This window comes from Malaclemys terrapin, chromosome 1 (assembly GCF_027887155.1).
Source record: "Malaclemys terrapin pileata isolate rMalTer1 chromosome 1, rMalTer1.hap1, whole genome shotgun sequence".
In the NCBI taxonomy this organism is placed as follows: domain Eukaryota; kingdom Metazoa; phylum Chordata; order Testudines; family Emydidae; genus Malaclemys; species Malaclemys terrapin.
Window position 1 is genome coordinate 71596701 of NC_071505.1, and position 27535 is coordinate 71624235.

Sequence of the window (27535 nt, forward strand, 5' to 3'; positions counted from 1 at the left end):
ATCTTATTCCATAAATGAGCTTAACTGCTCCTTCCATTTGGATGAATGAAGGGTGGCTCACATGCCTATAAGCTTTAATGAGGTCTATGATTGCCTACAGCTCAAAAGACCTGCTTGCTCTCAGTCATTAACACCTTCCAGCATAACATTATGTTGTTGTGGTTGTTTTCTTTGTTGAAAAAGCTAAACCAAAGGAAGACTTTCCATATTGTGTGAACTGTGTTTATAGAGCAGATTGGAAAAGCCACCTGCTCAGAGGGCCAAATTCTATAAAGACTGATCCAAAGCCTATTAAAATCAATTGGAGTCTTTTGATTTATTTCAGTAGACTATAGATCAGTCCCCATAATCTTTACCCAGAAGAACTCCCATGGTAATCAACTGAATCCATTAGGTATATTAACTGAGTAAGACCTGTGGGCTGTGGCCCAAAACAAAGTGTTATTCCTGCAGAGCGAATTCTTCTATCCTCACATTTTACAGTAAAGAGTTTACTCAAATCTGACTAAAGTAAGGACACCTGGGATTCCTGTCTTCAGTTGCCACAAATTTCCATTGACTTTTCTAAAGTCCATATCAGCAAAGCATTGTGGTGAGAGTGATAAACATTCACATAATTTTGGTTCTGTATTAGGGCCTTTAATCTCAAACAGGCAGAAAGAGGAATAAATGATCAAGAAGTTAAAACTATGGAATCATTCTCTCACATGTTTATCAGCTGGCATACAAGTATCTCATTGGTGTGACAGCACTAGAATGGCAAATTCACCATGTTTGCCTCAGTTTTAAAAAGTGCAGAAAACAAAAAATATTGTCACATTAATAAATTAAATAAATAAAACCCCATGTGTCAATGATAAAGAGTATCAACATAAAGAAGGAAGAAATTTCTTTATCCAAGGTTCATTTTTCTAGATCTTATGATTGATTATCCTTTGTTGCCACTCAACCTCTCACAATCAAGAAATGAAGGGGATAGAACAAACCAAGAATAATTAATGTGTTTTCTAAACAGAAGTTTGTTGTGGGCAAAGAGATAATAGCAAATGCAAGTAGAGAGGTGCCAGACAGTGTTTAAATGGAATCTCTCTCACTTTCTATTTTTAAAGTGAAAAAGAAAGGGGAGCTTGAGCAGTGAAGAATTTAGAACCTGACTGGTACATACTTCACTCGAGATTTCCCTGTGAGCAGAAAACTGCATTGATGCCGATCATATAAGGTATTTTAAAAACACCAACAAATGTTTGGTATCCTTGTGGATTTTGTATAGTTTGTGGTATGTTTTAGTGCAAGATACTTTTCTATAGAGAAAATTATTATTTTTTTCTAAAAATGGCTTTTTCTGATTTCAAGGGTATGTCAAATTAGTGGAGGTGTATTTTTATGGCTCTTATGTTGCTATTTCAGATTGCAAGGATAAGCAAAAAACAATCTGTATGCATTTGCTGACTGTTCAAATATTTCTTGCATTCCTTTGACTTCTTTCACTATCAACTTTTGCTTCATCAAATTCAAAGTTGTCATGGTTCATTAGCCATAGATGATCTTGAGCAGTCTTGCATCATAAAAAAAATATGCTGTGGCATCTGCCTTTGAGCTTTTGTGCACCACTGTACATATCACTTCTAGGCAAGGTTATCTATCTTAGGTTAAACCAATGTTTAATATACAGTATTGATGGGTACAGCAGGATGTATCATTGTTTTACATATGTATGTCTCAATCCATGGAAACTGTATACATTACATTGTTATGAACAGTGTAGTTGTGTTTATAAAATGTCTGCTTTATTGTTTTAGCTAATGAGTTTCATCCAATTCAATTATTTCACAGCTCAGAATCTTCATTAGCCAATCAAATTGCTCCCTCAGTCTGTCATTTTGAGTTCTTGTACTGAATGTAAGAGAGTGTTTTGAAGTTAGTTGTAATTGAATTATGAATAATGATCTTTTTATTCAGTCCCATGTTTTCTGAATATTCAGATTTTAGAAACCATAAATGAATTCCACAATCCTGACACTTTAGATTATTAATATTGATTATATTCATAAAAGTTAATTATGTCCAGACACTCAGAATTATGTTTAATGAATTGAATAACCATAGAGGAAAATAAAGATTCAAGTGGTTACTAGTTTAAAAAATACTTTTTTAAAATGAAAACTTATGCACTTAGATAATGGTAAATAAATGCCAGTTCATGCTCTTTTGTATCCTACAATTCACATGCTGAATGCCTTTGATTAAGGATGTTTTGAGGTTAACATTTCTCTATGTACTACTTTGCTGGGGTAACATTTTAAATTTAATCAGAAGTTAACTTACTATTAAAACTGCATTCATTACTTCTGACTTCTTTATCTGAAAACAGATGCTTTCAGTAGTGCCATTCACTACTAATTCTTTTAGCTTTGTTTCAATGCCTCTTGAATTAGTAAATGTTTGAAATAATATTGTGAAGGCTACTTCCCCACTTTGAACTTTAGGGTACAAATGTGGGGGCCTGCATGAAGACTTCTAAGCTTAACTACCAGCTTAGTTCTGGTCCACTGCCACCATTCTCAAAAACTAATTCCCTTCCCTGGGTAGCCTTGAGAAATCTTTCACCAATTCCCTGGTGAATACAGATCCAAACCCCTTGGATCTTAAAACAAGGAGAAATTAACCATTCCCCTCCTTCCTCCCACCAACTCCTGGTGAATACAGATCCTATCCCCTTGGATCTAAAAACGAGGAAAAATCAATCATGTTCTTAAAAAGCAGGCTTTTAATTAAAGAAAAAGGTAAAAATCATCTCTGTAAAATCAGTAGGGAAAATAACTTTACAGGGTAATCAAACTTAAAGATCTCAGAGGACTCCCCTCTAGTCTTAGGTTCAAAGTACAGCAAACAAAGATAAACACTCTAGTAAAAGGTACATTTACAAGTTGAGAAAACAAAGTAAAACTAAGACGCCTTGCCTGGCTATTTACTTACAAGTTTGAAATATGAGAGACTTGTTCAGAAAGATTTGGAGAACCTGGATTGATGTCTGGTCCCTCTCAGTCCCAAGACGAACGAACTCCCAAACAAAGAGCACAAACAAAAGCCTTTCCCCCCCCCCCAAGATTTGAAAGTATCTTGTCCCCTTATTGGTCCTTTGGATCAGGTGTCAGCCAGGTTATCCAAGCTTCTTAACCCTTTACAGGTAAAAGGATTTTGGAGTCTCTGGCCAGGAGGGATTTTATAGTACTGTACACAGGACAGCTGTTACACCCTTCCCTTTACAGTTATGACCAATATGAACTGAAATAATTGGCTTTATGTACCCAAGTGTAGTTTATTCTTAGTACACTATACACAGGTACTTCTGCCTACTACAGCCCAGGGATCTAGAGACACTCGGGTGACATTCTCCCCTAGGAAGTCATAGCACAAGAGAAACATTAGATTCCCTATATTGTTACAAGCTTGATACAACTTTTGATTAAAATACCGTAGTATGCACCATTCCTTCTGACTGTTGAAAGATATTTTCATAGTCTGAAGTTATTTTCAAGACTTTTGATGTATGTCACACATTATTCATATCACTTTTTTCTTGCTTACATTGCAAGGACTTCATTTCAATAGAGCTTCATGCTGCTTGTATGTGTATGTGTCTGTGTCTGTCCCCTATGAAAATAATACACTTACAAAAGTTTAGTATTATTTTTCTATTTGTAGAGGGGGGTCCCAGTGAAGCGAAGTCTTTCAGTCCATCTGTGACCTTAGCTATGTCTCTTGTTTTGCCAACAGCCTGTTTTATTTTCAGTACAAAAAATTCAATACAACTTTTTGCAATTTGTAAGAAAGGGGAGGAGAGATGGAGATTGGAAAAAAAATTATCTTCTTACTCCCCCAACACTTTCTCACACAGATACTGTTGAAAATGAATCTTGATTGCAGTAGGAGTGTGTTCATTAGGATGATAAAGATTAATTTCCATCTCTGTGTGCAATCATATGTGTCTCAGTCATGTGTAGCTTCTTCTGGGAATATGAACTACTTCTCATGAATGTGTCTGGGAGTTAAATAAGTCACCAGTGTTTAAATCTGTTCTCATAGATAACTCATTCTAACTGAAATGAGAACTGGCAAACATTTTGGGATCTGAGAGCTGAAGTTCCTATTTGAACTGTGGCTTCCAGGACTTGCACTCACATCTGACTGTGTTTGAACCTGGATTGCTACTAAACAGCATACCCACGAATACCTGTGATTGACAATAAGATACGTAACTAAGAACATGGAATAGAATAAAGTTTCCTGTAAAGTAAATATAAAGTGGAAAGTACAAATGGAACAAAACTATGTCTAGGCATATTTCAGAAAAATCTATAAAGGGAATGTTGGGACTGAATGGGCTGCACAAATCCACTTCAAGCACTTTAGCAATGAACTCTAAATGTCTGCCAGGTAGCAATCACCATCCCATTCTTTCTTAGCTGAGCATTCCGGCATTGCGTTTTTAATAGCATCTTCCAATATTGATAATTCTGCAATGTGTTACAAGTTATCAGTAAAATTTTGATTAAAGGGAATTATCTACTAAGATCTCAATTACACAATGGGATCCATGCAGATGGACAATTATGCTGGCACAAAATCCACTGGACTTTACTGGGATCCTATTGCATGATCAGAGTGTGTATCTTTCAAATTACAGATTATAACATTTTGTATCAAGTGACTTCGGAAACTTTGGATAAACTCAACCTTCGGGCCAAACTCTTCCCTATCACAATTACCTTGGCCTCTCCAGAAATTCAGAGTGACTCACCAGAGATGTAAAACCACCTTATCGGAGACCCTAGGGATTCTCATACTTTAAGAGGAATCCTCAAATGGCATAGAGCTGTCAAAGCAGGCCTACTTCAGCCCACCGGCTCTGCCCCTGTCATAGGTGGAATATGCAGGAGAAGGCGGGATAGCCAGTGAACCACTATGCCCCAGTGATTCCCCAGTTATTGGAATGGCCCCTTTGGGACTAGTAGCAATACGAATACTGCATACAGATGTGGTCTCCTCATCTCAAAAAAGATATACTGGCACTAGAAAAGGTTCAGAAAAGGGCAACTATAATGATTAAGGGTTTGGAACGGGTCCCATATGAGAAGAGATTAAAGAGGCTAGGACTCTTCAGCTTGGAAAAGAGGAGACTAAGGGGGGATATGATAGAGGTATATAAAATCATGAGTGATGTGGAGAAAGTGGATAAGGAAAAGTTATTTACTTATTCCCATAATACAAGAACTAGGGGTCATCAAATGAAATTAATAGGTAGCAGGTTTAAAACAAATAAAAGGAAGTTCTTCTTCACACAGCGCACAGTCAACTTGTGGAACTCCTTACCTGAGAAGGTTGTGAAGGCTAGGACTATAACAGCGTTTAAAAGAGAACTGGATAAATTCATGGTGGTTAAGTCCATTAATGGCTATTAGCCAGGATGGGTAAGGAATGGTGTCCCTAGCCTCCCTCTGTCAGAGGATGGAGATGGATGGCAGGAGAGAGATCACTTGATCATTGCCTGTTAGGTTCACTCCCTCTGGGGTACCTGGCATGGCCACTGTCGGTAGACAGGATACTGGGCTAGATGGACCTTTGGTCTGACCCGGTACGGCCTTTCTTATGTTCTTATGTTAATTGCTACAACTTAGAGCTGCCCACAGGCTTTTGTGAATTTGGTGCTTTTGGCCCTAAAATCAGGAACCCAAAGCTAAACAGTCTTGAGAATATGGCCTCTTGAATTCAGTGAAGTCATGCCTGCTTATGTCCGAGCTGAATATGTTCCTGTTTGGCAACTCTTTTGCTTTCTTCTTAACAGTGTTCTGTAGCCCATTGATTCAGAAACACAAGAACAAAATCTGGAAACCTTATTCAGTTCTCATGCTGCAAAACTCTGGTGACTCTAATAGAGTACAGGGATTCCAGGCAAAACTCCATTCTAGTCCATGGAGTTGGCCAGTGGAACAAATGGAGGATTTAGCTCACAGACATTTTATCTTCAATATAATGCACTTATTAATCTTATAAACATATATGAATATATACATATTTTTATGCAGTTAGCATGGAGTAGATATTATGCCAAAGTGTTGCTTCCTGAGTGTTCTTTAAGTGGGTTGAGAAAAATGACAGGTCATCCTAACTAATCCCAAGTATTTTTTCCTCTTTTCAGAACCCTTTTTCCTTGCCAATAGACTTACCAAATTCTCTGGACAATCGAAAGTAAGGCATTATAAAGTGTTTCTATATCAACACCAACTATTTTCTGAAGTAAGGGATAGTCCAGCTGATGAACTCTCACTTGAAACTTGTTCATTGCAAGTGTTCTTCAAAGCTGTTAGAATTTGCAGATTTGTCTCAAAGAACAAAGGTCATAAAGTGTAATAACACCTATGAAAATATGAACATCTGTCCATGTTTCCTCTTTCCCTTCTCCCTCCTGATCTCATAACCAGTACTCCTTTCTTTTCTTAATCCTCCTCTGGTTACCCAGTGATAAATAAAAATCCCTCTATGAAAACCTCTTGGTATTCCCTAATTAACTTGGAAGTAACACAAAATTCTTCATTCTGTGGCATCACCAATACCATCAGTTGCAATGAGACTTCTGGGTTTTTTTTGTTTTTCCCCCAGATATCAACAGTGAACAAGAAGTACCAAGAGGATTTTGCAGGAAAAACTAGAATTTAAAGCAGGTAACATAGCTAAGTACAGGCTTTATTCTCCCGTATCAGAGAGAAAATAGAAATGCTGGTCCAAAAAGTTTTTTCCTCTTGGTGGGGTGCTATATTTATTATAGGCCTTTAACAAAGTTTGTAAAGCCCCGCAGAAAACAACCACAGCCTCTCTACATTGGGTCTCAAGCCTACTGTTTCTGTTAGTCTGAAACAGAAACAATTGTGCACAACCAGTTCAAAAGCTTGAAGAATCACTCCAGCCAACTAATTGGGGTAGGGGCCTTACTGTGAGCTCCCTGCTGTCCTCGGTCTCCCAAGAACCTTCCCAGTGGAAGTCAACAGGGAAGCTGGTCAGGAAATGGGCTTTGTTTCTACAGAAGACTTCAATTTTTTTCAAAAACTTGAAAACCAAAAAGATTTCAGTTTTCATCAAGGGGGAACTGAACAGCTTTTAAGGAAAGACAAGGTTTGCCGCAAACATTTTCATTGGATTGAAAACCCAATTTTCTATGGAAAAAAAGTTTTGAGGGAAATTGTTTGACCAGCCCCAGTCACCAGATTGTGATCCCTAATTGGCAGGGTGATAGGTCCAACTCATTGTTGCACAATATCATTGAGGCCAAGAACATAGCAAAATTCCAAAAGTCATTGAACATTTATATGGATAACAAGAATATCTAGTGTCATCTTAGCAAATTCCAAGAGAAAGTTTTAGAAGAGAGAGAAAACTGCATGTTCAGGGCATGAACCAATCTCCAATTACTAGATGTTAAGAGGAGCCTCCCACGGAGGTCAGATTATACTACATCTAACTGCATGCATCTTCCTCTGAAGTATTTGGTCCTGTCAGATACCTTGAGTCAGATCCACTATTGCAATTCCTATCTCTCTTGCATCATAGTATGAGATAGACCCTCTTCACTAAAAGCTTGATCAAAACCAACAACTTGACATCCAACCATAGCAATCCATTGTGGGTTCATCTGAATAATTACATTTCCCATCCCTTTACTCCCTGTGCATGGAAGGTACTTAAGATAATTAATTAAAATATTGATTCATGCTATTTTTCCAGCAATTCAATTGTTTTGTTTTGTTTTTCTGGTTTGTGCATTGGCTGGAAGATAGGCCAAATTTTTCCCTGCTTGCAACTCAACAGACATCTGGAGGGCAAATTTGGTTCACTATGACACAGTGGTCTCAGAGCTTTGCAATGAAGCATACACTGTGTAACTTCCCCCTCTAGGAATTTAGTAAAGAAATTACTAGGATTAGGCCTGTTATCTTCATTACCTCTTGTTTCCAACTAATGATGCTCATGCAATTTTTTTTCTTATCTTGATGTTTCTCTGTTGTGGTGAAGAAACCTTAGCTGATGAGCAAAAACAAAGAGCGCAAAAAATAAATAGTTTTGTGTAAACTAGGAGACCGTGTAGACTGACTGGCTTATACAAAAAGGCAAATACTCCTCTCAGTTACAGCAGTGTACGTTAGGAGTAACTCCTTTTTAAGTCAGTGGAGTTACCTGAATGTGAGAAGAGTATTTGGCTTAATATACATTTTGGGGGCAATTTTATTTTTCTTCCAGGTGTATAGTGATCCAGAACTTGACTTCCTGGACTAGGAAGAAGTCAATCTCTTTCCTAGGACTCGGAGATAGATTTCTCTGTGCCTCAACTATACTCTTCCCCTTTAAAGGTACAACATTGGTTGCCTTTTCTTCCTTACAGTCTGGAAAAATTCATATTCTGTGGACACAGGGGGCCTGGCTCTTCTTTTATCTTGACATCTAGACATTTATATTTGAACAAATCAGAATGGAGTCTATAAAGAGGATCAGAAGTTTAGTGCTATGGCCTAAGGCTAACAAGGATCTGAACTAGTCTTAGTTTTTATAAATGGTATTGGAGTCATGGACCTGAGAGGGGAAAGAGCCTTTGCCAAAACTTAGTCCTTTCTGTGCAGAAAGGACTAAGTGTAATAGTGAATGACTCCTGACATTTGTGTATGATCTCTATATAGCAAACACTGTGTATCACCTTAAACATGAAATGCACATTTCATATTTGAAGTTACTATAAAGAACAAAACGGAGCTGAGTTTCTATTATTAGCCTATCCAAATGATGAAGAAATTCTACTTGGGGCTTAATCCTGCAGTCAAATTTTTCACATTTAAAACTCCCCGTAAAGCAGAGTTTTGCCTATGTAGGACTGCAGGATTGCGTCCAAAATAGGGTTGCCAGCACTCGAGGATTATCTTGTGGTCTCCAGGAATTACAGATTTATCTTTAATTAAAGATTATGGTCATGGGATGAAACCTCCAGGAATATACCTATCCTAAATATGTATAGTGTTACTGTTTCATAAATACTGAGCCTGATTCTGATGTGGGTTTTTTATTATTATTATTGCTGTAAGAACATTGATTTCAAGGAAGTTCTTCTGTCTTTATGCTTCCTATGAACTCAGAATCTGCCCCAAAGTTTATTTTATGGAAATAATTTTATTTTCAGCAAAACTGTGTTTATGGTAGAAGTGGAGAGCCACTGATTTTTGTTGTTTAATTATTTGTATCCAGCGTGCCTTGAATCTTGTGCTAGTAAAGAAAAGCAAGCAGGCTAAATTCTGCCATGGTGCATCCTACTGACCATACTTCCTATCCATTCAGCCTTGCTGGCCTGATTCAGATAAAGAATGCACAATGTACATAGTATGTGTGTGTTTATAACTACCTCTTAACTGTCATCATTCAAATTCTATGTTAATAATGCCACAAACACCACATTAATGGCCAACTTTCTAATGGCAGCCACAGTATGTAATGACTGGTATTTATATTATATATATCTATATATTATGGAAATGTATAGGGTTAGAGTGATAGCAGCATTCCTACTACTGTTTATTCCTGACATTGTGAGGAAAGACAGAGAACCAAGCAAAGCAATTCACTGACTTTTACAACACGACCAACTGGTTTGAACAGTTTGTCCAAACAATTGGTTTCTTTTCTTCTATCTTTTTTTTTTTTAGACGATATGATGTGAAATCTTTGTATTTTTGGAAATACAACTGCTTATCTGTGCCTGACACCACATCATATCATTATGAGAGGTCCAAAATTTGCAATTCTTTCTTGGATTTAATTATCTAGCACTTTTCAACAGTAGCCTGACTGCTACTGACATGTAGAATTTCAATTTGTTCAAATATCGTGTGTGTATGTGTGCCGCCTCCTTGATATTGATAACAGTGGCTTCTGTTAGTGCTTATCTACTCTGATTCTTAAAATGGAATAAAGAGGGAAAATACAAAGTAATAGCTACATGCTCTAGTTAGCGAGGCAGTGATCAAGGCTTTTTATCACACTAATATTTGGAAAAATACAGTATGCGTGTTGAAGCTTAGTTTTTCAGATATCTCAAGGAAACAGAGATTGCAAGGAACAGGTTTGGCATGGCAAATATGCCCACAAAGCAAAACAAATCATCATCCAAACAAGGAGTGATTGGTCTTGTGGGATTCTTTGTTACATATTCCTGATAGCTTTCTGACATGTTAATTATCGTGTTTATCTCGCTTGCTAGCTACAGTTTTTTGATTCTATGGTGTACTTGATGTTTGGGTTCGTTGCCCAAACACAGCAGAAATGAGAAAAGAAGCCATTGTTAGTTTTTCAGTGTAACATGAACCAGTCAGAGTGGCCAGTCAAGGTAAAGAAAATTGTGAAGAGAGGAACCCTGTATTCTTGTGTTTGCGAAATAAAATAGATTCTCTAAGTAATGAACAGTTGGCAAAATGGAAGCAGAATTGAAAATATGGGTGAATTTGAATTCATCTGTAAAGGAAGTCATAAGATTCAGAAAGCATGGATAATGTAGGCACAGGTCAAGTGTTATATTGTGCTCCCTTTTAAATGAGTGGAAACATTGAAGACCTGTATATTGAAATTACACTATAAAACACAACTTATGTTTATAAAATATTCTTGTGGCCCTGCCACACCCCATCCCAGAGAAAGGCAGTAGAGAGTTCCTCCAAGCTGCCTAGAGTGGCTGTGTGGGAAGCAGCCAACCATGGCCCAGCGGGTCAGTATAAGAAGAGCTGCAGGGCCAGAGTGAGTTCAGTTCCTTGCTAGAGCTGAAGGAGAGTGGATGGTGTTCCAGGCTGGCTGCTGGGACTCCATGAGGACAAGGTCCTGAGGTAAGGGTGAACAGTGTGTGGGAGCCACGGGGAAGTGGCCCAGGGAATTACAGCAGGAACGCAGTTTATTTAAAGGGACATTGTGAATGACTGCTATCTATAGGGTCCCTTGGCTGGGACCCAGAGTAGAGGGCAGGCCCAGATCTCCCCCCCCTCCCCCTCCAGCCACTGGGAAAGTGGCCTGGACTTTGAGGCACTCCAAAAAGGGGACTGAACTGTAGTGGACCAGCTGAAGAGTTGGGGCCAGAAAGGCCCTGAGAGGGTGAAGACACTGCCTCCAGGGAAGGAGCCCTGGAGCACTGCTCTATTCCAGAGCAGGGACAAACAGAGAGACTTCACAGAGGGCACTGAGAGAGGCCCCTGTTGGACTTGTACCCCAAAAGGGGTTTGCATTGCTTTTATCACAGATGGACAGTGTATGCGACTTGGCCAGAGGGCTGAATCACTGAAGACCTGCCGAGAGAGAGTGCAGGCAAATGCTCTCAGCCAGGGGGCACTCGTGAGAGGTGAGTGCAACCCCGTTACAATAATAAATACAGTATGGTGGTGTTTAGTTGACATTTTGGGGGTGAAAATCAAACATAGTCTATAGAAATATGAAATGCTGGTATTTTCTAAGTTGCAATTTACACAAAAGTTTAGTCTTAAAGAATATTAATTCTATTTTTATAGCTGTCACTTAGGAAACTATTTTGGGCAAAGTAAAATGTTCTTGATATACAGTGCCCTAACCAATGGACTGTTGGATGCACACAGGCTATCAATGCCTCTATGTTGTTTTTTTGTGAATCCAGCCCTTTATATCTTTTGCTTTTGTAATGCCCTAACCAAAACACTTTGTGTGACAGACTACATTATTATGTTCACCTTTTTTATAAAACTATGATAAATTTTGTACGAAGAATGCTGTCTGAGGTATCATTTGAAAACTCATAATTTGCTGAACATTATTGTTCTGGTAAAATATGTGTGGCACCATTGTATGTAAAATTTATAAGATTTATCTGTATAACATTGCTGTAACATGTTCCAAAGTTAGAAAAGCAGACCCAAACCAGTTCTTCAGAGTCAAAAAGAGACACTGAGGCCCTGGCCAGGTATTGGCATAATCAAATGGACTATCCTGAACTATCACCTGGCAAATGGCCATTCTTTGGAAGGAAGAAGGGTGTGAGCAAGAACTTTACATATTGGCAAAGACACAACTGGGGTTTTTCCATGTAAACAGACTATTGCCTGAGCCCCAGCTGGAGGTAATCCTCAAATTGGGAAGAAGGGTATAAGAATGAAAAACAGAGGCACCCAAATCACCTCTTTCCCCATCTCTACTCACAACATCAATATCTTAAAGACAAAGGAAGCATTACTGAACTGTGGGGAGGTCCTGGCTGAAGCAATCCAGCCCGACTGCTGTAAGCTTATAGTGAGGAAAAACCTTTTGCTTTTAAGTACACATAGCTTGATAAGTTAGATATTAGTTTGCCTCTTATATTTTATTTTCTTTGTGACCAATTCTGACTTTTATGCCTCATTACTTGTACTCACTTAAAATCTGTCTTTCTGTAGTTAATAAACTAGATTTATTGATTTTTATCTAAACCAGTGTGTGTTGGGAACCTTCACTTGAAATAACAGGACTGTGCATATCAATTTCCATTAATGAAATGTCAGACTTTCTATGAGCTTGTATTATGCAGGAGGTTGCTGGGCAGTACAAGATGAACATTTCTGGGGGACTATCTGGACTGGGAAGTTGCTGGTGTTGTCCTATATATAATTAATGAGTGGCTAGCCAGAGCATTCATGTAATTCATCAGGAATGAATGTTGTAGGTACTGGCCAGGAGTGGTTGTTCTCACAGCAAAGCAGAGTAAAATGCATCCCAGCTTGGAGAATTGAGGGGGGACAGCTGCTGAACAGTCCAGATTGTACGCTGCAGAATATCACACTTTGTTACACCCAAAATGAAACATTTCCAACTTTTTTGATTTGCTGTCAATTCTGAAAAAATGTGGGTTTGGGTGGAATCAACATTATTTTTCACTTTTTTGGAACTGCCTGCTAACAAAAAAATAAGTTATTTGTACCGATGTAGCTTCCATTTCCACGTTGGCCTCCATCTTGTCAATGTCAGGGATTGAACAGGAACTTCCCGAGTTAAACACATGAGTCTGTATAATTTGAGTTTAAGAGCCAAAATTCTGAGCTGTAACACTCAGATATTCTCTCTAGATTGTGTATACAGTGGCAGGGGACATGTAACATGCACTGACCAGCGGGAGGGTGCGGGATCAGTGTGTGTAGAGTCAGAGGGTGGGAAGAAATCTTTCTTTATAATTGTGAGCCTCGCCAGGAGGTGGGACAGTTGGGTACATCTGATATATTGGCTCTTGTAAGTAAGTTTTAAAATCTACTGGAACCGCACTAAAAAATAAAATTAAAAAAAAAAGGAGCAGGTGGAGACAGGACAGAGAGCTTCCATCACTTAACATCATTCCAGTTCTTTCTTTCTTAGAAACAGATGGCTGCAATGAAATGGGATTCCTTTCTATTTTATAAATCTTAGTACACTTTAAAGTAAAATTGTACTTTGTACATTGGAGTTATAACACAGGGAGAGAACGTAGGACTACCTTTCAGGGGAAGGAGAACAGATGAAAGACAGCAGGTTGGCATCCTTAGTATATATGATTGGTTTTGGCTGGAGAGGTGCAGGTCATTTTACAGTATTTACTAAAAGACAGCTGCGTTATGATTTGTATTTGATGGTAGAACTCTCGTCCACATCACTTAAGATGCACATGTACTGGAGAATATAACAAACACCTAAATAATGGACAAATTGTCTTTTGCAAAAACTTGAATAAATGAAGCACAGCGTGTGAAATTTCATTCAACTGCAGCAAAATTGTACATATTTATGTACGTGGGGGATGCTTGATACTTCTTTGGTAAGCTTGGAAATACTTTACAAGTGAATAGTTGTGTACATCACACTGTGACTTACACACATTTTTTCCAGTATATTTCTGCACTGCTGTTCATTCTGCTTCCCTTTTTCACCAGCAACAAAATGGCTTCTTCTGTGTTAATACATTTTCCATGTTTGCTGCTGTAAGAAAGATACATTCTGGTCTTTCTATACTCCATGTTTTAAAATGTGCACTTTGTCCATTTATAAGCAGCACGGGACACTACCTAGCTTTAAAGTCTGGCATGAAGTACTGCATGGAAAAATCACATTATAATAGTGAGAGATGTATATGCAGCTTTATGTTTAGAATGCAGGCTCATCCATATGGCCACTCAGACGTGTTCTATCTTTAAAAGCATAAGGAGGCTGGCTAGATGATTTTAAATTCCCAGACATTTTCCTCTGCTAGGTTTCTGTGATTCAGCTACTCCAATTACAAGCCAACAGGTTTCTTTCTCTTTAATTATGAATATCACAAAGTAGCCAGTATTTAACTAGGGGTTGTTGGGTTTTGTTTTGTTTTTGTTTGTTTTCAGGGGGATTTAATCATCACTTCCCTCCTCTTCTTCAGCCTGTCTATATCACAGTTCACTTACTGCTTGAGTACTGAAGGGTCTGGTGTTAGACGTCACCACTAGGTCATTCTATTATTATGGTTTGGTTAATGTTGGTTCCCTGGAATAAAAATACTTAACCGCCTTCAAGAACCAAAACTTACTAGGACAAAAAACAAATCAGGGAAGCAGTGAATGGAGAAGTGTAAGAGTGTTGGACAGACTGGTTTGAATAAAATAAGCACTGGTCCAAACCTTCACCTGTCCCTAAACCAAAATGTGAAGCAAACACTTTGAAGGTTTGAAAAACTTCTGAACCTCATTTACTTGCCTGTTGCAGTGGATCTTTTGGGGGTAGGAGAGGGCTTCTCCTGTCCCTGAAGAGGTCTACTTCCTTCTTAGTGGGCTTGGTGTCCGCATTTTTAAATGCAAATATACTGTATCACCAATCTTCTGTATAACTTGTGACCCATTGTGTTCCTCTTAGTTTTTAAAATCCCCAGAACAAGTATGAATCCCTATCCCAAGGTTAGCAGGAAGGAAATGAGCTATCTAATGTGCTCTGGAATTTTACTATTCATCACTGCTTTCCAGGAAGTCCCAGAGCGCCTTTCCATTTGAAATATAGTTCAATAGGACTGAGTTCCACATGGTGCCTACTTATTGCATCCAGGTGGGGTTTGGGAAAGCTGTCTACCTCACTGTCCTCTAAAGAGGAAACCTGCTTCCTAGCAAGATGCAGTAACTCCTCACTTAACGTTGTAGTTAAGTTCCTGAAAAATGCGACTTTAAGCAAAACGATGTTAAGCGAATCCAATTTCCCCATGAGAATTAATGTAAATGAGGAGGTTAGGTTCCAGGGAAATTTTTTTCAACAGACAAAAGACTATATTTTATACACACGCGCACACTCATGCGCACACACACACACAGACCGTATAAGTTTTAAATAAACAATTTAATATTGGTACACAGTGATGATGATTGTGAAGTTTGGTTGAGGTGGAGGAGTCAGAGGGTGGGATATTTCCCAGGGAATGCCTTACTGCTAAATGATGAACTAGCAGTTGGCTGAGCCCTCAAGGATTAACTCTCACATTCTACAAGGCAGCAGGAATGGAGGGAGGGGAGATAGCATCGCAGACAGAGACACACACCGTGTGTGAGAAAGATGCGCATTTCACCTTTAAGTACGCTGACCCTACTCGTAAGTAGACTGCCTTGTTAATTAGATCAGCTTGCTGAGACCGCAGCTGCTGCCAGCAAGCTCCCTCCGCGCTGAGCCCTGTTGTTTGTCCCCCCCCGCTCTATGGAAGATGGGGCAAGCGGGGTGCAGGAGCAGGGGGGAGGGGGACACCCTGACAGCCCCCTCTTTCTCCCTTCCCACCTGCACAGCAAGCAGGAGTCTCGAGGAGCAGCTCCAAGGCAGAGGACAGGAGCAGCACATGGCAGTGGGCGGAGGGACAGCAGCAACTGCTAGCCTGCTGGGCAGCTGCTGCACAGGGAACTTAGGGGAGCGGGGAACTGATTGATGGGGGGCTGACGGTCCACCCTGGTTCCAAGCCCCCACCAGTTAGCTGCAACGGGCTGCTCTTCCTGCAAGTGGACAAAGCAGGCAGCTGCCAAACGACGTTAGAAGGGAGCATTGCACAACTTTAAACGAGCATTTTCCCTAATTGATCAGCAACGTAATAACGAAAACGTTAACCAGGATGACTTTTTAAGTGAAGAGTTACTGTAGCATGGACCAGCTGAGCTACTCCTCTCAGCTAAAGTGGATCTGCTAGATGAAAACTGGTTAGGTGAGAGGGTATTCTTTACTGGGGAGGGTGATGCTGGAAGCCTATGGTTAGGACAGTTGAGAGAGATTTTGAATAAACATCTATAATTTCAAGTGCTTATCTAAATCCTTTGAGGTTTGTCCACCACTAATGTATGTTATGTGCTCGCACCACCCATAATATGATCTCTTGCAGGAGCATTTTGTTCAGTTAGTGACTTGGCCAGCCACGACCTGATGACCAGTTAACGTGAGTGCAAAGATGCAGTAATGCACAACATTATGTCACTAAGATCAATTCAAAGTGCTTGACTTGTAATGTTACCACTTTACTTTCCTACCATTGCTTTTGCAGCATGTTGAACATACTACTACCATTACCAGGGGAGAAAGGGCTTTTTCAGCCTGCATGACCAGGAGGAATTCTTTTTGATGCAATTTTTGCCCCTTCTGACCCTCTGCAGCAAATGCCCAAGAAAAAGCTTCAACTCTTGCTGTATTTAGCAGCTGCCGCTTGGCAAAGTGCCTCAATCTTATCTGTGAAATTCTGCTGGGGATATATGGATATTTTTAGCTTTGATTTCTGTCTTATGCAGAACATCATAAAGTAAAGACTTGTAATGGGTGGCAGTGTTGGCCTAAACTACTCCACTCTCCGAACAGATGTTGCTGTTATGGGAGGAAGAGTTAAACTGGCTCTAAATTTCTATGGCAGGTGACTTATTTCCCTAACTGGATGTAAGAGAAGTGGGAGTAACTCTCAAGAGAGATGGAGGATCTAGGGTGGAGGAACTAAGCAGTCTTGGGATAGCAGTCTCTTGGAGCAGTCAATCCTGGGAAGAAGGCTGGAGTTGAACTTTATTTTAATTCAGTTTTTTTTTTGTTAGCAAAGCCAGCATCCAAGAAGAGGATTTTTTTTCTACCCGATGTGCAGACTTAGTTATAGAGCGGGTTCAGAAAGGCACTGCTCTCTGGCTGCTCACACACTCCCGTTGATATTAGTGGTCATGTCACTCACGCTTAGGGAAGAATAGGGCCCTAACTCATTTAGGGTCTGCTCTCCCCTTGCATTCATCTGTTCAAGTCCCATTGATGCTAATGGGACTTTTCAATATGTATTGACAGGAGAATTAGACTTCCTTTTTTCTTCTGTCACTTGGTATTTATATAACTTGACTGCTTCACCGAGAAAACTGCTGTTTTGCCGATAGAACTAAGTTTAAAGAGAGGATCAGATGGTGATGACATAAGGGAGGCTGTTTTTCCTTTTTACTTCAATGTTTTCCTACATGTCTCTCTCCCTACAATTATCAATTTAACTCAGGCTTTTTCATACCCATCCTTTCCTTTGTTCTTGCCCATCACCTTGAAATTCTAACTGTACTTCTGCTGATCCACTGACTTCATTTTAACAAGTGTCTGTTCAGCCAGGACAGTGCTAGTGTTAATCAATTACATGGCTAGGGCCAGCAACCCCTAACTGCCAGTTAAGAGGTGACTGCTAGATTGAACACATCTTTCCTTGAACACCTAATATCACATAGCAACACTGCAATATCAGTGCTAGCTTTGGGATTAGACATAGATTAAAATTATGTAACCCTTCTGCCATGGGCTGTCAGCAGCAAAACGGGCTGTGTTCAAATATCTAGAAGTATGGGCTGGATGAATGGACTGTAAGGTGGATAGAAAGCTGGCTAGATCGTCGGGCTCAACGGGTAGTGATCAATGGCTCCATGTCTAGTTGGCAGCCGGTTTCAAGCGGAGTGCCCCAAGGGTCGGTCCTGGGGCCGGTTTTGTTTAATATCTTTATTAATGATCTGGAGGATGGTGTGGACTTCACTCTCAGCAAGTTTGCAGATGACACTAAACTAGGAGGCGTGGTAGATACACTAGAGGGTAGGGATCGGATACAGAGGGACCTAGACAAATTAGAGGATTGGGCCCAAAAAAACCTGATGAGGTTCAACAAGGACAAGTGCAGAGTCCTGCACTTAGGACGGAAGAATCCCATGCACTGCTACAGACTAGGGACCGAATGGCTAGGTAGCAGTTCTGCAGAAAAGGACCTAGGGATCACAGTGGACGAGAAGCTGGATATGAGTCAACAGTGTGCTCTTGTTGCCAAGAAGGCTAACGGCATTTTGGGCTGTATAAGTAGGGGCATTGCCAGCAGATCGAGGAACGTGATCGTTCTCCTTTATTCGACATTGGTGAGGCCTCATCTGGAATACTGTGTCCAGTTTTGGGCCCCACACTACAAGAAGGATGTGGAAAAATTGGAAAGAGTCCAGCGGAGGGCAACAAAAATTATTAGGGGTCTGGAGCACATGACTTATGAGGAGAGGCTGAGGGAACTGGGATTGTTTAGTCTCCAGAAGAGAAGAATGAGGGGGGATTTGATAGCAGCTTTCAACTACCTGAAGGGGGGTTCCAAAGAGAATGGAGCTCGGTTGATCTCAGTGGTGGCAGATGACAGAACAAGGAGCAATGGTCTCAAGTTGCAGTGGGGGAGGTCCAGGTTGGATATTAGGAAAAACTATTTCACTAGGAGGGTGGTGAAACACTGGAATGCGTTACCTAGGGAGGTGGTGGAGTCTCCTTCCTTGGAGGTTTTTAAGGCCCGGCTTGACAAAGCCCTGGCTGGGATGATTTAGTTGGGAATTGGTCCTGCTTTGAGCAGGGGGTTGGACTAGATGACCTCTTGAGGTCCCTTCCAACCCTGATATTCTATGATCTAGGGGTTCCTCTTAAAATTTACAAATGCCACTGGCGCAAATCCCAACCCAGAAACCTAGGAGAAACTAAATACCTTCCCTGGCCAGCCTTAACAAACACTGCTTCCTCTCTTGCAAGCACAATCTGTGTATAACGCAAAGAACTTTATTAAGGGGGAAACGACCACAGCATTAATTTGGGGAAACAAAAAACAATAAATGTAAAGTATGTTTGTACAAATTGTAAGTAAAATGCAAACCTTGGGCAGTAGTTCTTTGCCTCGGTCTCTTGGCCTGCTGGTTTCAACCTGGGATTGACAAACAGTCCTGGTTTGTTGTCAGTGGTTAATGAAGTCCCAGAGCCCAGGAGTGCACTCGGGCAGGTCCATCTCAAGCCCCTGTAGGAGGGAAGAAGGTCTGCCTGGCTTCCATTAAGAGACACAGTCTCTGCCTGTAGCCACGATGCCATCTGTGTGCTGTGCTGTTACCTCTAGCTGCACAGCTGTCTTATGTGCTGTCGCTCCTAACTGCCTCTATATCACTGTCACTGCACCACTGTCTCCATGCCATCGCTCATCTCTAGTCACAATTCCAGATCTAGGTCTTCCAGTTCCTAACTCAGCTATAGTGATCACAGCTCTTAGAGTTGCTGGTAGATGCTGGATCCAGCTCCTTGCCATAGTCCTTCAGCTCTGTCATTGTACTTGGAGGGAGTTCAGTAGTACTGTATGTAGGACAGTTGAGTAGAGCCCTTGCTACTAGGGATTCACTCCTCCCTACAAGGTAGGAGTCTGTCTTTCTAATTTCCGTTACCCAGCATTTTTGGTTAGGGCATGTCTTCAGTCTGGTCATATCAAGTACAGTTGTATTGCCCTTTTGTCACATAATAAGAATATTATTTTTTATTTGTATAATTGTAGCATATAGGAATTCCAGTCATGGATCAGGACCCCATTTTTATGAATTTTAACCAAAATGCCCCCACTGGGAGGGAGAGTAACAAACATGCAAATAAGGCTTGCTCATTCTAGCTCAGCCTGTCATTCACCAATAGAAGGCAGCAGAGAGCTCATTCCCCGGAGCTGCAAAGTTGCCAGAGGTTTCCATATATTATCCTGCTGCTACTGTTGCTCTGTTTAAAGAGTTGTGTTCTTTAATGATTTCAGATAATTAAAAGTGACAATGAAGCTATTGACAAGCTTTGTGCTAAATTTCACTTCCCCAACCCAGTTAGTCCATTCTGTGAATCATAATACTTATCATAAACTGTGTATATGACACAGATGTGTGCGGGTCTATCTGTATGTGGAGAGAGAGAGACCGAGAGAACACACACAAACATAGCACTAGAGCTTTACAATTACATTTATCCTGTGGGAAAGTAGTTTCTGTATTTTTGGGGTGGAGGGGATGGTTATTTTTATTTTAAAGAACTTCAGCGTTCAGTGTCTTGCAGAACATCCTCTGCAGGAACTGTGAAATCTTGAGGTTCAGAGCTCTGTGTGTGTGTGTGTGTGATATTTATATAGTTATTCAAATATATGCTCCATCAGAGTGCCCATGCCTAGCTCTGACCACCCTTCACAAACTCTTAAAAATACAGATTGTGGCAAGTGCCGACAGATAACAGTACCCTGGCAGCAACATAAATAACAAAAGCTTAATAAATCCCACCAACAAAACCACAGCCAAAGTCTCCCTCCATTCTTTGCATGATTTATATGGCTTTAAAACAGCAGTCTGTAACTGTCTACCATGACTCAAACTTGCACTGCAGAAAGACAAAAGAATCTTGGACTTCTGTGCTCCAAGTAATGGATAGCAATACTAAAGGTCAAACATCATGTCAGCTGCACTTCCAGACTCTGATTGTATTAATCAAAAGTAACATAATAAGCAGTCTAATATTGTATTCTTCATCCCTGTATATTGTAGCATCATTGCAGACCTTTAACTATTTTATGCAAAACTGACTCAAGACTCAAACAATATAACAACCTATCTGTTGAGAAAGAAAAAACTGATGTACTGAATAACTGCTACCTTGTGGTGCTTAAATACATAGGAAGTAAAATGTTTGCTGCAGCCTCTTGTTATGTTACAAATCATAGCTTTTCTTTTCACTTTTTACGTGGATTTTCTTGTAAAACTAATAAATTGGACAAAGCAAGATACAGCATATTGGAGTATACTTTTGTCATAAAATGTCTAATCTCATAAAAGTGAGAGACTACTGGCACAGGCTAAGGCCAGGAATCATGTAGCTAACTGCTATATGAGTTTCCTCACACCATTCTGCCAATTTTGAGCTCAGTTCATACTGGTAAAACTGCTATTTCAATCCTAACCACTCTTGGGCAGAAACTCAGCCACACTAAACTATCCAAAGGGTTTGAACTGTGAACATATATGTACTAGTTACCAAAATCATTTTTACTTTTTACCAAGCTCTAGTGTTGTGCCAGCTCTTGAGAAAGGACCGTGCCTTGCAGTACATGTCCTTTTTATACTGAACTTATAGCTTTATATTGTATAACTACAGACCCAGAGGTCTGTACTGGGACCAGTACTGTTCAACATATTCATAAATGATCTGGAAAAAGGGGTAAACAGTGAGGTGGCAAAACTACTCAAAATAGTTAAGTCCAAAGCAGACTGCGAAGAATTGCAAAGGGACCTCACAAAACTGGGTGACTGGGCAATAAAAGGGCAGATGAAATTCAATGTTGATAAATGCAAAGTAAAGCACATTGGAAACCATAATCCCAACTGTACATATAAAATGATGGAAAGATCTTGGAGTCATCGTGGATAGTTCTCTGAAAACATCCACTCAATGTGCAGCGGCAGTCAAGCAAGCTAACAATGTTGGGAATCATTAGGAAAATGATAGATAATAAGACAGAAAATATCATATTGCCTTTATATAAATCCATGGTACGCCCACATCTTGAATACTGCTTGCAGATCTCATCATTTCATCTAAAAAATGATATATTGTAATTGGAAAAGGTTCAGAAAAGGGCAACAAAAATTATTAGGGGTATGGAATAGCTCCCATATGAGGAGAGATTAATAAGACTGGGACCTTTCAGCTTGGAAAAGCGACGACTATGGGGGAATATGATAGAGGTTTATAAAATCATGACTGGTGTGGAGAAAGTAAATAAGGAAGTGTTATTTACTCCTTCTCATAACACAAAAATTAGAGGTCACCCAATGAAATTACTAGGCAGCAGGTTTAAAACAAGCAAAAGGAAGTATTTCTTCACACAACGTACAGTCAACCTATGGAACTCTTTGCCAGAGGAGGTTGTGACGGCCAAGAGTATAACAGGGTTAAAAAAAGAACTAGATATACTTATAGGATAGATCCATCAAGGGCTATTAGCCAGGATGGACAGGGATGGTGTCCCTAGCCTCTGTTTGCCAGAAGCAAGGAATGGGCGACGGGATAAATCACTCGATTACCTGTTCTGTTCATTCCCTTTGAAGCACCTGGCATTGGCCACTGTTGGAAGACAGGATACTGGGCTAGATGGATCTTTGTTCTGACCCAGTATGGCTGTTCTTATGTTTTTAAGTACAATACAGATTATTTAGGGCAAGGTTCTACCACCCTTGACTATGGTAAGTAGCACCTTACTTCACAAGTAGTCCACTGGTTTTAGTGGGAATAATCATGGATTAAGATGCTATTCAACATGAGTGAATGGCAGAATCTACCCCATAAGGTCCTAGTCTTAAAAACCCTTAAACAACTAGTTCTTGTCAGCAGCTAACGAACTCACTCAAAGGCGAGGAGTAGAAATAAACCTGCAGGTAGTTAACATTACAGCATAGTGTTCATTAACTTTAGCAAAAGGTGATTTTGAGGGGAAATGTTGCTATCATCCAATGTGTTAAATAAGCAATCATACCTTGGACCATATCTTGGATGGTTTAGACCCAACAAATCCTGCATCTGGGCATGGGATTAGACTAGATGACCCTGGAGGTCCCTTCTAACCCTGTGATTCTATACAAACAGGTGATGGGCAGAGATCTGAGAGTTTCCATGAGACAATAGGTGGGAGGCAACTCATTTTTCCCCAACAGATATAAATCTTGCATAGTGAATTGTGTAACTGTAATAAGAAATGTTGTGTGTCAGGTATATGAATCATAGAAGCTGAGAAATTTAAAGACACATTTTGAAAGGGTGTTCTTGTATTTCTTTATTTGTTTTGTGCTAGAGGCCTCTATAGGGGTTCAGGCCTGATTATGCTAGGCACTAAACACACACATAATGGAAAAGACAGTCCCCAACTCAAAGACCTATTTATTTAGCACTAATTTGTTTGTGCTCACTGAATTCAATACTGCAGCAGTTCTCCTCTGTACTGCCCATTAGTTGTGTATAAACATCACTCAGATGTGGAATATTACATCTATAAAAATGTCGATCTTTCAATATGGGTAGTCTGCTTACACATGATGAAATACAAAGAATAATATGATGTGATGAATGAACAGGTTTGGATAAAATAACTCACAACCTGATTCTTTGACCAAATCTTGCATTAAGTAATTTTTTGAGATTTAGGGGGTTAAAAGCATTTTTGTTTTGTTTTTTTGCCAGTACTTTTTAATTTAGCAATCTCATTTGATTATTAGCTTTGGCTAAGAATGAAAGTTTGCAGTTTCAAAATATCCTTAGAAAATCTGTTCTTAGGAAATTTCCAGTTCTCTTGACTTAAAGATTAATATTCTGTAGCTTTGTTCAGCATCTCAGCTTTCAGTGCTCATCCAAACAGAGCCACTGACATGTCTGAGCTTCACTTTTCACTAATACTGTGTGTTCACTTTCACATACTGGGTGTGACTCTCCACTGCCTTAAACCTTGCATGGTCACACCTGCGCAAAAACAGAATGAAACACTCCCATTTGGATTTGCTAGTATTTTATACCTGCTTGGCATAGTCATTTTCACTTGGTCAAGGTACACGGCAATGAAGAATAAATCCCATTGTGTCTGGGTAGGTTTTGCATTATCCTGGATGGGCTAGGGATATAAAGGTATGCAGGTGGTAGTTAAAGATCTCATGGCACGTTTCAAACAGAATAGTCCTCAAGTGTCCCTTTGTAGTGTCCACCCCTTGTTCCACTGAACACTCTCAGATTCTCTACTCCCAAAGGAATAGTACATACTGGCTTACTAGTTTTAACCCAGGATCACCATTCCATTTAACACATAGCACTCAAATATATTTGAAGTGAAAACAAGAATAAATGTATTATCAAAGAACAGAGATTCAAATGATAGCACATAAGAATATTGGAAATAAATGGTTACATATAAAACAAAATCATAACATGCTTTCTAGAGCCTAAACTTAACTCACAAGACATTCCCCTGTCTACTACAGCATAGCTTACCCCAAATCCTTTCCCCAGCTTTTTTGCCCAGGATGGCTGAGATCTTTTTTTCATAAATTAAAGCCTGCTGGCAATTGCCTTCTCAGACCAAAGGATACCTACATCCCAGATATACCAGACCTTTCGATCTTTGCCTGAAGACAGGGTCACCCCACACTGTTAATTTTCTTTGGGAGTCCCCATCCCCCAAGCTCTTCATTAGCATTTGACTTGGTATGGTAATAGACTTCTGTTATAAGATACACACTACACAATGGTTAAGTAAAGGAGATAAGCGTCTCTCACCTCCCGTCTGGAGAAGTTTGTCTCAAGGAATGCACGCTCCCTTTAACTGCAAGGCCTTAAGAACATAATTTCCAACGTATCTTCCAACATACCAATGATTATGATGACCAGTGTGGTGCAGGCTTTCATTAGAGGTTTTAAGTGACATTCTTTGGGACACTAGGATATAGACACCAGACCCAGAGGATTCCTGTAACACTGATTTACTTCTGTGCCCTCTGCCAGTTGGCACAATGAAGGTCACAGGTGGATTCTGTTTTAATAGGTTTGCTTGCATGAGTCCGTACTATTCAGCTGGAGTAAGAGTTGAAGGAATGGGCTATCAGAAGTGGAGCAGGAATCTGAGCTGAGATTAAACCCTTGCTCACCAGACTGAGCAGTGCCTCTACATCCAATCACAGCTTTCTGTACAACCAAATTCTGTCTCCTGTAAGGGAAGTGACAAAGAACCATGGAGAAGAATAATTCAATGACTGTGTGAAGTGTGTGCCATTGTCTTCAGTGGAGAATATTTTTGTAATATTAATCAAAAGGAGTAAAAAATGTTTTCCATTATATGGAACTCAGAGTCCTACAAGAAGTGGAAACTAGGTCAAATTACAAAGGATGAATATAAACAAAACACAAGTACGTAGGGACAAAATTAGAAAGGCCAAGGCACAAAATGAGATCAAATTAGCTAAAGACATAAAGGGTAACAAGACAACATTCAACAAATACATTAGAAGCAAGAAGAAGACGAAGGACAGAGTAGGCCCATTCCTCAGGATGGGAGAAAAACAATAACAGAAAATGTGGAAATGACAGAAGTGCTAAATTACTTTTTTGTTTCAGTTTTCATTGAAAAGATTAGAAGTGATTGGACATTTAACATAGTGATGCCAGTGAAAATGAGGTAAGATCAGACGCTAAAATAGGTAAAGAACAAGTAAAAATTACTTCGATGTCTTAAAGTTACCAGGGCCTGATGAAATACATCCTAGATTACTCAAGGAGGTGACTGAGGTGATATCTGAGCCATTAGCAATTATCTTCGAAAAGTCATGGAAGACAGGAGAGATTCCAGAGGATTGGAAAAGGGCAAATATAGTGCCCATCTATTTAAAAAAAAGGGGGGGGGAATAAGGACAACCGGGAGAATTACATACCAGTCATCTTAACTGATCTGAGTCCAGTTCTGTTCAATATCTTCATCAATTATTTAGATAATGGTATAGAGAGTACACTTATAAAGTTTACAGAAGATACCAAGCGAGGAAGGGTTGCAAGTGCTTTGGAGGATAGAATTAAAATTCAAAATGATCTGGACAAACTGATCAGACAAATGGTCTGAAGTAAATAGGATGAAATTTAATACGGACAAATGCAAAGTACTCCACTTAGGAAGACACAATCAGTTGCACACATACAAAATGGGAAATGACTGTCTAGGAAGGAGTACTGTGGAAAGGGATCTAGGAGTCAAGTTAAATATGAGTCAACGGTGTAAAGCTGTTGCAAAAAAAAGCAAACATTGTTCTGGGATGTATTAGCAGGAGAGTTGTAACCCAGACAAAACAAGTAATTGTTCCACTCTACTCTGCACTGATTAGGCCTCAACTGGAGTATTGTGTCCAGTTCTGGGTGCCACATTTCAGGAAAGATGTGGACAAATTGGAGAAAGAGTACAAAAATTATTAAAGTTCTAGAAAACACGACCTATGAGGGAAGATTGAAAAATTTGGGTTTGTCTGGAGAAGAAAAGACTGAGAGGAGACATGGTAACAGTTTTCAAATACATAAAAGGTTGCTACAAGGAGGAGGGAGAAAAATTGTACTCCTTAACCTCTGAGTATAGGTGAAGAAGCAATGGGCTTAAATTGCAGCAAGGGAGATTTAGATTGGACATTAGGAAAAACTTCCTAACTGTCAGGGTAGTTAAGCACTAGAATAAATTGCCTAGGGAGGCTGTGGAATCTCTATCGCTGGAGATTTTTAAGAGTAGGTTACCCAAACCTCTGTCCCAGACGATCTAGATAATACTTAGTCCTGCCATGAGTGCAGGGGACTGGACTAGACCTCTTGAGGTTCCTTCCAGTCCTACGATTCTATGATTAAGGCAACAAAAGAATTTTTTTGGTTCTTTGTTGTGACTCTCAGTTCTTCATCTAGATGTTTCTTTCAGCTTTCACTTTTTCTTTATTGTAGTAAATGCTAATTTTTTGGCAGTCTCGCCCTCCAATTCAGAAAGCCTGGGAATGTTTAATTTGCATGGATTAAGCGAATGATTAGATTAACTGAGAGGTTTGCTTTAGGTAATTTCAAGCTTTTGTAATTCTACTTTAAGTGCATCCTCTGCTTTAATTATTTGCATGATGAAAGAATTTAAATATTTAAAATCAAGGACCACAGGCACATCAAAGAGTTTCTAAATCATTATTGAACAAAGTCTAGTATATACTGGATCTGTAATGCTACAAAAATGCCTAATTAAAATCACTTTACAATAAAGATTTTCAACACTAGATGCAAACTTTAGAAGAAATTGTATGGAAAAGGTAAGTTTAATAGCAGAATAAAGTATGTCAGTGCGACTCCCCCCTCCCCCCCGGGGATGGAGGGAATAGTAAATTAAAAGTCGTCATGGCACGCGCTTTCTACTCATTCTTTATAATTTACATTCATTAATAACTTATTATGTCTTATAGCTGTGATTTTAGGAGAAGGAATAACAATATATTTCTAGCTTCAAGATGAAAGATTCAACATGCTGCATCTAATCCTCCACAACCAAATGCTTTTGATTTCTACTTTAAAAAAAAATGCTTTGGAAATATAAATATTTTCTGATCATCTCCTCTTCTCCTGGTTGGTTCTTCTGAAATGGTTTGGCTCTTGACCATCCATTTCAGTACCT

The 27535-nt window shown here is 39.6% G+C and overlaps 1 protein-coding gene across 5 annotated transcripts in view; it reads left to right on the forward strand.

The window, feature by feature from the left end:
- The window catches only part of SYT1 (synaptotagmin 1), a 501584-nt gene that overhangs the window by 108653 nt on the left and 365396 nt on the right, over window positions 1-27535 (forward strand). For 3 of the 5 annotated variants that reach the window (XM_054027093.1, XM_054027128.1, XM_054027110.1), the window contains exon 2: window positions 1110-1219. The exons of the other annotated variants lie outside the window; for them this stretch is intronic. The gene's annotated coding sequence lies outside the window, so the exon portion shown is untranslated. The remainder of the gene's footprint in view (window positions 1-1109; window positions 1220-27535) is intronic. 5 annotated transcript variants of the gene reach the window in all.